The sequence below is a fragment of the Perognathus longimembris genome, chromosome 16, assembly GCF_023159225.1.
Source record: "Perognathus longimembris pacificus isolate PPM17 chromosome 16, ASM2315922v1, whole genome shotgun sequence".
Classification (NCBI taxonomy): Eukaryota; Metazoa; Chordata; class Mammalia; order Rodentia; family Heteromyidae; genus Perognathus; species Perognathus longimembris.
The window spans coordinates 48,631,117-48,645,646 of record NC_063176.1 but is presented as its reverse complement, the minus strand read 5'-3'; the positions used below and the strand labels follow the sequence as shown (position 1 = coordinate 48,645,646).

General features: G+C 37.2%; 1 protein-coding gene across 3 annotated transcripts in view; it reads right to left on the bottom strand.

Annotated features, from left to right (window-relative positions):
• The window catches only part of Kcnip4 (potassium voltage-gated channel interacting protein 4), an 857,080-nt gene that overhangs the window by 210,784 nt on the left and 631,766 nt on the right, over nucleotides 1–14,530 (bottom strand). The gene's annotated exons all lie outside the window — the stretch shown is intronic.

The following is a 14,530-nucleotide window of genomic DNA, read 5'->3' as shown; positions in this document are numbered from 1 at the left end:
TAGATAGATCAAGATCAAAACACTTTTATATAAGTTACATGCCACAATTCTGGAATAGAAATTCAACTACAATGTTCTGAATATCACAACCTTCACCAATATCTGATGAATATTTTGTTGTGCCTTCCTCACTGCTGGACAAATCCAAGTCTCTCTGACAAGCCTTAGCTTCGCCTGGTATATTCCATCTTTTTTTTATCATGCTTCTCATTCCTACCTCACCTGTAATATCTCTTTGTTTGGTTTTTGTACGATTCACATTTGAATTCCCTAGTAGATGGTCTTGGTTGACAATTATCACCAATTATTACCGCCTAGACAATTTTCTTTTACATGTTTCACCTTTCTTCCATTGTACGGAATGTAAACTGGGGCATATGCTCACTGAAGTGCTGACACTCAAACCAGATACACTGTCAGGCTTGACCTATCTGAAATCCATGATATTTCTTGGTGTCTCCATTTTCTAATCTACTCTAATGTGTCTCTGGGTTCCTACATCCTTCCCTTTCACCCCAATATTCTTGAATCACTTATATAGTTCCATTGAAGAAGGAGGCATGAGATAATTCACAACTAGGACTCACATTTACAAACACCAGAATAATCATCACAATGTCTGCTTTCCCAATTTGTAGTCAGGGACATAAAATTATGTGTTTGGAACGGTCTTGTGAAGGAATATATTAATATGAGACATCTTCATTATTTATTAAGTGATGTTTGCATTTTCCAGCAAAGAGGATGTGTAAATTAAGCTTTTATGTTTACTCTGGGAATAGTACCATTTTTACTTTATTCCAGTCTATGAGCAAAAGATGTACAGTGTGCCCTACAGGGAAATTTATGTCTCTCTTCTATTAGTGCAAACTTCAAGTTCTAGATTTATCTGTAACGAAGTATTTTCTGCCTCTAAGATTTTCCAGAATCTTCAGAAGCATGTGTTCCCATGTGTCTGTGTCTATTTTATTCCATTAGTTCCTCATAAACAGACACCCTATTCGAACACTTATTCTTTCATCATGTCCAGAACCCCTCCCTCCACAGTATCTATCTATCCTTCCTTCCTTCCTTCCTTCCTTCCTTCCTTCCTTCCTTCCTTCCTTCCTTCCTTCCTTCCTTCCTTTCTTCCTTCCTTCCTTCCTTCCTTCCTTCCTTCCTTCCTTCCTTCCTTCCTTCCTTCCTTCCTTCTTTCCTTCCTTCCTGCCTCATCCTCTCTCTCTCTCTCTCTCTCTCTCTCTCTCTCTCTCTCTCTCTCTTTCTCTCTCATTGATTTGAACTCTGTGTCTTGCTTAGCTTTCTATGCTCTAGGCTGGCACCCAACCACTTGATCAACACCTCTCCTTGGGGCTCTTTTGCTGGATAATTGCCAGATTAGAGTCTCAGGGAAGAGATTTTTGGATGTCTTGAATTTCAGATCTCAGACTCATGAGTAGCTAGGATTACAGAACTGAGCCAGTGATGACTGGCTTGCTTTAGTACCTTTTCTAGTCTCTGTGAGTAGACTTCACAATCTCTTCTTCTTTACTTAGGTAATTGTACTTCCTCTTGTGCGTCTGGTTGAGCTCTTCATCACTGGCCACCATGTTATAATGATTCCAGCCATAATTGATCAAGTAATTCTACAGAATTATTATTTATTCTATAAGCTCTAATTGCTTGTATTTCATAATTAACTACTACAGATACACCTTATCATATCATTTTTTTCCATTTGGCTTAATTTTCTTATTTATTTATTCATTTTTATTATCAAACTGAATTACAGAGACGTTACAGTTTCATATATTAGGCATTGGATACATTTCTTGTACTGTTTGTTACCTCATCCCTCATTCCCCCTCCCCCTCCCTTTTCCTTCCCCCTCCCCCCTATGAGTTGTTCAGTTATTCAGTTCATTTTCACCAAACAGTTTGCAAGTATTGCTTTTGTAGTTGTTTGTCTTTTTTTTACCCTGTGTCTCTTGATTTTGGTACATTTAACTATCATTTCCTAGGGAAAATTAATGGCAGAAACTGCTCTTGACAAATATGATGATACATGTAAACGAAAGTTTTGAGTTTATAATATAAATTGTCATTTATCTATTTCTCTATCAAATGTCTATTTATTACTTATTTTATGTAAGTATTAATTGATGCTCATATAAAATCGAACAGAACAAGAACTAAATAGCAATATTATATATTCCTAACAAAGAAAATATACTGAATTCTTTTCTCTTGCTCAAGATGGGTATAATCCATAATGTTACCCCAAGCTCTGAGTTAGCAAGTACTATACCACTACTCCTTGGGAAATACAGAGATTGATAGTCTTCATGATAGCTATGTGCCACCTATTTCCTTCAGAAATCACACTGCTATCTTCCACTTAGGAACATGAGTCCACTCTTCACCACTGAACATGAAGACCATTTTAAAGGTTGAAATCCAAAAACAACATGTAATGCCTGAAAAATATGGATCTAAACAGATAGTAAAAAGAATACTTGTTTACACTATAAAAATCTTAATAAGAAGTTTGAGTGTGGTCTTTTAGAACCTCAGCAGGAATAATCTGTGCCAAGCAATTCAGTTTTTCTTTTTATTTCCCACTCAAACCACAAATACAAATGACCCCATGTGCACTGTAAGTATTGATGCTGGTGTTCCATTTTCAAAAAACATGGAAATTTACAAATTGGAATTTGACAAAACAGAACAATTAGTTGTGGAGAAAGAATGGATATTGCATAATTTAAAAATAATAATTTTGGTACTATTGAGTTGCTATAGTTGTAGAGGCATTGCTGTTCTATCCAGAAAGAGTAAAATGTTTTAGAAATTTTAAATAAAAAATATCAGTTAGAGAGCTGAGCTGTAGTTCACTGACTAAGGGTTTGCTTAGCAAGTGCAATGTCTTGGGTTTGCCAACCCCTCACCCCCCACCCACTCTCCAGTATCTAAAAAGAAAAAACAAAAACCCAAACCAACCAAAATTTCAAAAGCAGAGAGAGAAATATCTGTTTTCTGAAACTTACCCAATAAAATATTTTTTTTCCCATTAGATGAATGGGAAAGGTCAAATACATATCACATCTAGACTCCTATCTTGCTTCCACCACAGGACCTTGCAAAAGTCACACGACAAACATCTCAATTGGTGTGAAGCTCTTATTCACTTGTCCCTCAACCCATGATTCTTCCCTTGTCCCCTATTCTGAATTTCCTGAATTCTGAATTTCCTGGTTAATGCTATAGGGTTCTGGCACCTGTGGCAGGGCAGTTATACATGGATCCACAATTTCTATAGGAATCCTACTCATGTTCAGACTGATTTAGTAACTCTGAGGAGACACCTACATTCCCATTTCCCAGATAATGTTGATCCTGGTAGTCCACTGAACACATTCTGCATAGCACAAAAACACTAACTTTATGAAGAACTCCATCTTCCATGTTCCAAAATGATTGTGTTCTCTGACTTTTCACAGGATCTTCCTTATTTACTAAAGTTCTGATGTGAAGTCACAGCACTCCAGGGCATATTTTAATCACAAGGGAAATGGAACCAAGGAAAAATGGAACCAAGAAAAAGAAGGGACATGAAAACTCAAAAGAGGAAATATATGAATAAAATATTTAAAAAAATAACTTGCCTTTCAAATAGAAATAATACCTGCCATTTAGCTACCCTATTTCTATGTGCCAAACCAGGACAGCACTAATGAAATACTGGAGAAATGAATGATCATCTGAATAATTTGATAAGTTCTAACAGCTTACACCCTGTCTCATGCTGTAAAATAATAACTGGTTTTTTTCAACTGTGAAATGATAGACAGTTGAATAGGAAAGTGGGAAATTTTCATTTGATATGGTTGGCAAGATATTTGATGGGACTGTCACAATGACAGCAAATTTCCAGCGAATTTATTGGGATTACCTGTGCTGACTAAAATTTAAAAGGCAGTGAGAGAAGCGGTCAGTCACATTGAGATTTATTTTGAGTGCCATGCAAATGTGAAAAGGATGACATGATGCAAAATTATCATGTTTTTTTTGTAGGAAAACAGTGCCAGACACATATATTTCTCAGGAAGCTCTCAAAATAAAAATCATACTTACAAACTAAATGTAACATACATTGCTGACTAATTTCCTAACTTCTACACAGTTATATACAATAGTATATAGAAACCATGATTTTTCTGCCAGCTATGTTAAGAGCCATTAAGAACTAGGCATGGTTAGGTACAGGTAACTCATACCTGTAAAGTGCTAGCTACTTTGAAGGTGGAGATAGGGAAAATTATATTTCCAGCACACACCAGGCCAAAGTTCTGAAAAGTCCATCTCAATTTACAGCTAGGTGTGGTAGCATTCTCTTCTCATCCCATTTTTATGGAATGACAAATAGTAGAATTGCAGTTTAGACTGTCCAGGAAGTAAAGTGAGATGCTATCTCAAAAAATAACTAGAAGAAGTGTAGCTATGACCCATGTAGTAGAGCACTATCCTTGAACAACAAAGCTCAGGGAGAGTGTACACGCTCTCTCAAACCACAGGACCAGCACGCGCACGTGCACACACACACTCTAGCACAAACTGGGATGGAGGCACAACTGAAATGATAAGATGCAACTTCTTGGCAAGCAGGAATCCCTGGCCTCAAGCCTCAGTAACATAAAAATAAAATAAATGAAATAATACTAATAAATAAATAAAGCATAAATATAAAAAAGAACTAGGAATGATCATAGAAATATTGAATATCTTCCTTTGGTCACTTGCTCACACTAAAAACAATCATGATTCTCAATATACCATAATTCGGCAACGCTACTTTGTAAATTGAGCACTTAGAGATCAGAAGAATACTTCCAATTAAAAAGAGTGTTACTAAGTGATTTTCATTGACTAGTCTGTTCTGTTCTCTGTAATTCAATTCACATTCATCATCCCATTGAAGAAGGTTGCAGCAAGTCCTTCAAATTCCATTTATTCAAAAAATAAAGAAAGAAAATAAAATAAAGAAAGAAGACACATGAGATTCCTTTTCCTAGGCTGTCCTTCAATGAGATAGTAATTCAGCATTTCTCCTTCTGGTTTATAGTTAGTTCCATGCATCTGGCAGATTGCAAGCTCCTCAAGGAGTGGAGTCCATGTTTAATTCAGGCTTATTCCTCTGTGGAGCACAGGACTTGGGCCTCACTTCTTTGAACACCAATACAAACATGTCATTTTTCTTTCACTTATTTTCACATCCATGTCCTTTTCTAAGATGGACCTCTGCACAATATTTCATAGCTTAAAAGGGAATACATTAAACTCTGATGGAGAAGCAAGTCTAAAGGTACAGAGGAAGAGTTCTTTTCTATAGTAATGCCTGTAGATCACTTATTTGAATTCCAGTTATCTATTTGCTTTTGTTGCTGGTAGGTGAAGTTTGGTTGTTTGACTAAAACTGATCATTATGTTTTCCTTAATTACATATTTCTATGTACTTCTCACTAAATGACAGATCAAGTAAGTAGGCTGTAAAATTGCTTTGAGTCATAAAGTACCAGCATAAATTTTATGCAGATATTTCAGATATTTTTTCCTCTCTTATTTTGTTCATAATGAAGAGTGATCATTTTCAAAATAGTATTAGGGTCAAAGCAACTCATCTCCACTTTGAAAATCTTTATGATACTGAAAACATTATTTACAAGCTTATAATTATTAAAGAAAATGTTGAAATCCTGTTACAGCTGATAATGTTCAACATATTGGCAAAGATATATGAAGGTGTTAAATTACTCTAACTCCAAAATGCTTTATGATAAGAATCAGTAGTATTATGTTTACAAAACACAAACAACCAATGATTTGTGAAATGGCCTAAGATTTGAATCAAAAGAGAGATGCAAGTTTCAACTAGAAAATAAATTTAGATTGCAGAAATGATTTGGCTCTGGAAAATATGAGAGAGCCTTTGATTAGCAAGGTAAGATTGTTGGGTTATTATATGTTTATATTTAATGAAATAAGCTATAAATTTAACAAATTGGAATTTGGAAATAAAGGAAAATCCAATCAAATTTGATTTCCACAATATAACTTATTCCAATTTTCCTTGTTTTTATTCCACTAAATTGCTAGTGTAGTTCTTTTGTTTCTACCCATGAACCTTACATGTTAGATAAATCTCACTATTTCCCAAGAGTTTAAAATTGAGAGCTCTTCTCAGGTCATTTTCTTATAATTCACCATCTTTATAGCTTAACCTTCAAATCTTCTGTAATCTAGTATTTATACCCATAACCAAAATGCCAATGAAATTGCTTTCCAAAAATCCTGCCAGAACTTTCTCAAACCATATCCAAAATTGTGTCTGAAATTTGCTGGGGCTAAGGTCTCTCTATGACGATTGTCATGAGCTCAGGAAGAAAAGGTACCCACCGCGTTTGAGAAGGTCTCACCTATCCATGCCACAGGGAAGATGTACACATAAAAATCCCATAGAATAGTAGTTTCAGATTCCTAGAAAGTTTCCTGAAGGTATTGGTCATCAAATGGGCGATGGAATCTCTCCATTTCAAGTTATTCATTACTGTATAACTCCGTGTCACTTGGGAGAGATACATCCTGGAGCAAAAATTCGAAGGAAACAAGGAGTACCCAGAAAGGAAGGGGAAGAAATAAAACTATCTTTGTTTACAGATGACAGGATTAATCTATGAATAATCCAAAATAATTGTCACACAAATTCATAAATACACCCTCAGGCACACACAAATCTCTTCAAACTGACCCATGACTATTGTTTGAAGGATATAAGAATACCATATAAAGTCAGTATTGAAGAACACTGGAGGACTGACACTGAATTCAAGATTTAGTAATATCAAGAACAAAATGAGCTGCTCCCGCTGCCTGGCACGTTCAGACATGGCCAAGTCCAAGAACCACACCATGCACAACCAGTCCCGGAAATGGCACAGAAATGGCATCAAGAAACCCAGATCACAACGACACGAATCTTTAAAAAGGGTGGACCCCAAGTTCCTACAGAACATGCGTTTTGCTAAGAAGCACAATAAGAAGGGCTTTTAAAAAGATGCAGGTGAACAATGCAAGGCCATGAGTGCGCGGGCCGAGGCCATCAAGACGCTGGGGAAGCCCAAAGTCTTGAGCAACAAATGCAAACTCCCTGAGCAGCCCGCCCGCAAGCTGCCCAGGCCAAAGTCAAGGCCCAAGCCAAGGCCCAGGCTGCAGCTGCAGCTCTAGCTACCACTGCAGCTCAGGCTCAGGCCCAGGGCACTGCCCCTAAGGGTGCCCAAGCCACTGCCCCTAAGGGTGCCCAGGCCACTGCCCCTAAGGGAGCCCAGGCCGCAGCTCCTAAAGGTGCCCAGGCTCCAGCCCCTAAGGAAGCCCAGGCCGCAGCTCCTAAAGGTGCCCAAGCTCCAGCCCCTAAGGGAGCCCAGGGTCCTGTGAAGACCCGCGTCTGCCCACGCGAGATGGTAGACTGCTGTCTGCAGGGTGCCAGTGGCCTGTGTGGGTTCTATCAATAAACCAGAGGCAGGATCTGGTTCAAAAAAGAACAAGAAAAAAGAAAAAGAATAATTTAAAATAATCCTAACATTAAATGTAAAATGAAAAATTTTAGTGTAACAGAAGAGTAACTTTAGTAACAGAGGAGAAAGCATTAAAAAAAAATCAGGTATACCCTGTGTCTCTCAAATTTGGTATTCCCTTTCAATTTCCTACTTCCAATACCAGTATACACGGTTCCCAATATACTCAGATAAGATTACAGAGATAGTGTAGGTACAACCACAGGAAGGTGATACAAGAACATCATCAATAATGTAAGCTACATATACACATGGGACGTTGAAAGTAGTTACAACTATGATAAAACAATTGTTTCCATAACATGGAGTTCATTTCACTTAGCATCATCTTATGTGTTCATAAGGGTATAGCTATTGGGCCTTGTGATGCTCTGCTATGACTTGCCTAAACCTGTACTAATTATTCCCAATAAGGGATAGAAATGGCATAGATATCATGAGTCAAGTTCGACTTTATTCATATTAAAAGCTTCTGCTTTATGAAAGAGAATATAAGGACAGTAAGAAGATAAGACATAGTCTTGGAAAATAAACACTGGAACTCTCATCTGATTAATAGACTGTAATTCAATTCACACAAATTACTCTGAAAACTCTACAAGGAGAAAACAAACTACTCTATTTACAATACACAGCATAATAACATATAATAACAGATGACACAACAAAAATGATACATGGCAGATAATGATATTGAAAAAAAGTTCCATGCCACATGATATGAGAATTTTTTAAAAAACGAACAATGAAGTACCATGAATGATCCAAATCCAGAACATTTTCAGCATGAAATGCTTCTGAAGATGTGCAGAATTCCTGTGAAGCCACAAGAATCCTCATTTATTGCTGATGGGAATACAAAATGGTTCAGTCATTTTGGAAGACACAGTTTGACAGGTGTTTTATTTTTTAAAATTAAATTTATGGGGCTGGGAATATGGCCTAGTGGCAAGAGTGCTTGCCTCGTATACAGGAGGCCCTGGGTTCGATTCCTCAGCACTACATATACAGAAAATGGCCAGAGGTGGCGCTGTGGATCAAGTGGCAGAGTGCTAGCCTTGAGCAAAAAAGAAGCCAGGGACAGTGCTCAGGCCCTGAGTTCACGGCCTAGGACTGGCCAAAAAGAAAAAATTTTTTTTTAAATTAAATTAAATTTATTCTTACCAGTTTGTATTCCTTGGTATTTAACCAAAGGAGTTGAAAACTTATCCATAACTCTAGCAGTTTTATTCATAACGGACAAAATTAAGCAATGAAGATGCCCTTCAGTAAGTGAGTGGGTATTTTTTGTCTTTCAGACAATGGAATACTAGTCAGCACTTAAAAGGAATGAACCATGAAATGATAGAGAGCAATCCTAGATTATTTTATTTGAGGAATTCCACATATGACTTAGTAAAAGAAGACAGTAGTAAGTAGCTTCATACTGCATGACTCTCATTTCCTGACCTTCTAGTAAAAGCAAAATTGTGAAGGTATTACACAGATCCGTGATTGCCAGGATCTGAGGGAGAGATCAGAGGTGATTATTTCTATTGAACATAGTGTGATATTTGAGTGAAGGGTTCAGTCCTTTGTAGATATGTTGAAATCCAGAGATGGTATAAAATCAAGAGCAGATCTTTATACTAGCAGTGGATATATACTAACTATGGATTTATATGTCAATGGAGTTTTGGAAATTGATGACAGAGATACCATTATTGGGAGGGAGGTGTTGCTAACAGAAAAAATGATGCATGTCTAGAATAGGAGATATATTAGAAATCCCTATCATTTCATTTTAATTTTGCTGTAGACCTAAAATAGCTCTAAGAAAACAAACTCACAGAACACACAATTGTACCAAAAAGAAAGATGAAATAAACACTTTTCATACAGAAACTAGAGTATTAACATTTCCACATTTCCATCTACAGGTCAAATCTTAGCAACCACTTCCCTCTATCATTTTCATTCATTCAGCCACTTACTCGGACACTCTTCAGACTCCCATGGAATGCTCTGTAATCTTTGATTAGGCATTCAAAATGAGACCATGGGGTGAGATCCTTTGTACCTGCCAAAGCATTTCTTAGGTGTTCACATAATATGCATAGGTTAAACAAGATGGTGACTCTAAACCACTGAGAGCTGAAACACTGAAGAATTTTGTGTTTAACTAACATTATGTTAGGAGATGTTTTAGACCTAATAAACAGTAGGCTCTCTGCTACCGTACCTGCAGAAATTTCTCAGTGGTTCAAAAGAAAAGAAAAGGACAGTTCTACTATGTAGAGTTTTAATCATGTTTAGCTTTTGAATTTATTTTATAAGGCACTTGCAATACCTTTGCATAATTTATCATTTATGAAGGAAGCTTTTTTTGTAGTTTAAAATACAGCTAGAACAATTATTAAAAAAATAACTCTTAATGCTTTTAAACCTTATTTGATTATCTCAATTTTTCCCAGAAGAGTGAATATGGACTTAAATCCATTTTCATAAAAAAAGGATTAACCATTGTTTCTTGCAATCATACACAATAGCAACTCCTTAAAGAGACTTGCCTTGCAAGATAGAAATTAACTTTAACTTCCTTGAAATGGCTCGAAATAACTCCTAGCTATAGAGGTTACCTTGGAAGTTAGAATTATCTGTTTTATTATTTCTTTTAGGCTGTGTTTCACAGAAAATTTCTCATGATTGTCTAATGTGTTTCGATCCATTGTCTAGAAAGCACTTGAGAGCTGTGATAACAGCAAAAATATATGAGGACATTTGAAACTCAAGTTCTCATTATTGTACCATGTAAGGTATCTGTATTTCATCCAAGTGCAAGCAAAGGAGAAACAAAAGAGAAAAAATTAAAGAATCTCAGGTAATACAATTCAAATTTACTGTGATGATATTATATACATATATTTATACATTTTGTACATATATTATATATACTTATTTACATATATGTATATATAAGACATACAAAAGATAGACTCAAGAGTGGAAAAAGGAAAAGAGGTCTGCATAAAAACAATGCTAGGCAGGTTTAAATCTTAGCGCAAAATTCAACAAATTGTGTTTAAAAATCAAAAAGAATTTTATTTAGATCCTTTGATTTTCCTTTCTAACTCATTAAGATTTAGGAAGGAAGAAAAAAGGAAAGAAGTAAACTTTTAGTGCCCATTCAGGAAATAAATATTGGTATATTCAGATTAACAGAGGAAGAAAAGATCAAATTGAAGGAGGGAATATGTCATCATTTGTTGGGGATTCATCTTGGCCTTAAGGGGGGAAGGGCGAGGAGAGTGCTCCCGAGACGCCGCCCTTCCCCCAGCCCTGGGGCAGTGTGGAAGTGAGCCACACCTATCTCCTTCTGGGTCTGGAACCAGAAGGGGTAGCTTTGAGACCATCCCCCATCTTGAGCCAGCGAGCACACAGGGCGGTACTATGGGAAGTGACGTTAGCCCATGAGGGAGGTCCTTGGGAGCTGCTCTTGGACGGACAAGCTTGCCAGCCTATTGCCAGCTCATGCTCAATCCTCGTCATCACTACTATATTACTGTGAGCCCCTCCCAAATAAACCGGATTGCTCTCCGAAGTGTCTCCGAGATCCGTCTGCGCCTGGCTTCCTTGGTGGGTAAGGAGGGAGGAAAAGGGGATCTTGTTTGGCCATGTGCACCTTAGGCTAGCCCGTGTCCCTTGCTCCACCTTGGCCACCTGCTGGTCAGGTGCCCAGGGGAGAGGGTGAAAAGGGGAGCATTGATAAGGGAGTAAGCTTAGCATCCCCGCACCAGGGGAGGTAAATCTAGCCGGGCAATCATTTTTCGCAATTCTTTCTACCCACTCTGCAATTGATGAAGACCCAGAAATCTTATAGTCCCATGAATATGCAAGAATTAAGCTTCATCTCTGCAAAGCACTCAGTGGTCATGCTACCACCCTGGTCTCCCAGACACTAGCTGTCTCCAGATCACATCACTTATTCCAGTTACCTGGCCTGAAGAGTGAAGGTAATTATCTCTCCATTACAGAAACTAGAGACATTCCACACAGTAAGGCAAAGAATGGGTTAATTTCAATGCCTGGAATTCATTAAACAGTGACATCTCACCCCAATATTCAATTCTATTCATGATTACAAATATACAATGCATTTCATCTATTCTTGAGTAATCTCAGTTATCCAATCTTTTTCATAATAAACTCCTCCTAACATAATGGTTTGGGTAAATACATCCATCCTGTCAGCCACATTGCCTCACAGATGCTGACATTTACAGGGTTTGCCTCATGGACCTTTTGTAGCTGGTGGCTGGTTGGGTCTCTGTGATATTGAAATCAAAATCACTAGGTATTGTGATGATTGCTCTGGTAAATGATACAGTGTGTATTTCCATGAATGAAGTAAAAAGAGATGAGTCCTGAGACTGATTCCTCTTGTTTCACTTATGATATCATGTAGTAAACACACTGTAGAAAGAAGCCAGGCTGTCACTGGTTTCAGGATGTGACTCAGTTATGGAAACCTGTCACAAAATCACATTTCTTCCTTTAATCTTTCCTTGGAATCCTCATTCTGTCCTCTGCCTCCTGCAGCATCAAACTCCTGGAGAAACCATCCTCCTGGGTTGCCTTTCTCTGTTCAAAACTCTCCTGAGAACTCAAGACTTTTTATCTTTCTGATACAGAGTTACACAGTTTAAGTTTTCTTCTCCTTGAGGGTACTTAGGATGCAGAGCATCTCAATACTCTCACCGAAGAAGGAATCTCCTGACATTCTGTGGTAAAACCCATGGGAACCAGGGCCTGAGACTTGTATAGTAGAGAGAGGATTTGAAGACAAAACACTGATCTCAGCTTTGATCTTTGAAGGAGGGGGCATTCATAGGTCAAAGAAGAAGGAGGAATTATGAATTTTGCTAGTTATGGATCTGAGTGAAATAGACAAATAACTAGAACATAAAACTATGCATAATATGATAAAACCTAGAAACATGAATGAACAGAATTGACTAAAATCCTCCTTCGTTCTTAATATCTAAAATTGTATTAGATATTATACATTAGATAAATTTTGTGTGCCTTAACCAGTTTTGTCTCCTAAGGAAAACCCATAAAGATAAAGACAGGAGATTTATGTTTCTGTCCCAGGCCACTCTAACCTTCTTCTTCATTATTTTATAATTATATTAGAGAGGCTGCAATTTTTAGTGTTCTGTTGAGGTTTTATACTTCCATGCTTACGTTTTGTCAATAAAGAATGATTGCATTGGCTAAATGAACTCCTACAGGCCTTCCACTACAACTCTAACAAGCAGTTTGCCCACAGAAGTGTGCTGATTGATAACAGGATAAAAAACATTTGGATGCATAATATATATTAGCTGAATAATTGACTATGCAAGATTATTCTGCAGATTGTATCTTGTGGCTCAATTCAGAATTGTTCTTTACTACCAAATTTGGGACATAAATTACTATTTTATTTTTAGAGAAATTTGGACATCTGACTGGATGCTAAAATAAAACTAACAAGATGTATAGGGCACTGCAATGCTCAAATGTAGGCTCTGGGTCTTGCAGAGACTGATAAACAGCTGTGGTGTGTTTATATGTGCAGAGTGAGGCTGGGCAGGGCCTCCTTAGCCAATAACTGTTGTGTTTGCTTCTTTGTCATGCAAAGCATCATGCAGGAGATTCTTCAAATAGAATGTTCACAAACAAGAATGGTTTATAATCATAAAGGTCCTTTCCAGTATTGTTACCCTCAAGTGCAAGTTCATAACTAAAGACTCTTAAATCCAGAGGAGAGTTCTGAAGAAGAGAAGGTAAGAGGGTAACTTCTTGAAGCACTGCTTAAGAGTGTCCACTAAATAGAAAAAACTGTTTGGACTTGAGAACAGCAAGAAGCCCTTACTGTTTGTCTTTATTTGCTTTAATAATAAGCAGTGTCTTAACCATTTTGCAGGCTGGTCATTGAATGTTAGAATGTCTTATGGAAAAGTGTGGAAGCATATGGTAATGGCAAATTGGACTCAAGAAAACAAGCCTATTAAAAGATAAGTATGCTTTAGAATGATTGAACAGAATGGTTTATAGCAAGATACATTAAGTTCATAAAGGAGTAGTAACCCTTGAGGCTAGATCCTACATTATAAGATGGATAAGCAAAAACTACTGAAGATTTGTTCTCTTACAAAATAAAATTTTCTAATTTGAAATTGGACTTTTCCTATGTGCAACAATATTCACCACCTGGCCATCTGAAGCATGGTCAGAGCTTTTACTGTGTGGTTCTGTGAAAAATCATTTACTATTCGGTTCTGCATCAAAATGGTGAGACAAAGGGTAAAACGGGAACCCATGCAACAGCAACGCTTACAAGACAATATGTTGTAAACTAGCTGTACAACTCCAGGGGTGAGGGTGATGCGTGGGGGGGGGGGCAGAATGGGAGAAAAATGAGGGAGGAGGTAATGAGTTTGACAAGAAATGTACTCACTACCTTACATATGTAACTGTAACCCCTCTGTGCATCACCTTGACAATAAAAATTAAACATAAAAAAAAATTATTAAAGGAGAAAGTATAACCTTCTTCAGTGTTCAAGACAATTCTGGCCTCTAGCAAGCAAAGTAGTTTATTGACTCTTATTGTGAATAAATAATTTGTTTTTTACAATACAATAATTTATGATAATAATAATATAAATAATTATTATTTACAATGTGGGAATATGATGGTTCATGACTAATTCTAGCATTTTGGAACCTAAGAAGGTGAATCTTGCTTCTTTACTGAACTGCTTCGTGTTCCTCTTGATCTGTTTTTCTCTCTCCCTCTCTCTGTCACTGCCTCTCTCTCTCTCTCTCTCTCATCCACTTGAAATATGTCCCTAGTTCTTTTGATTTTTATTATTTTTTAGACAGAGTCTCCCTCCCTTTG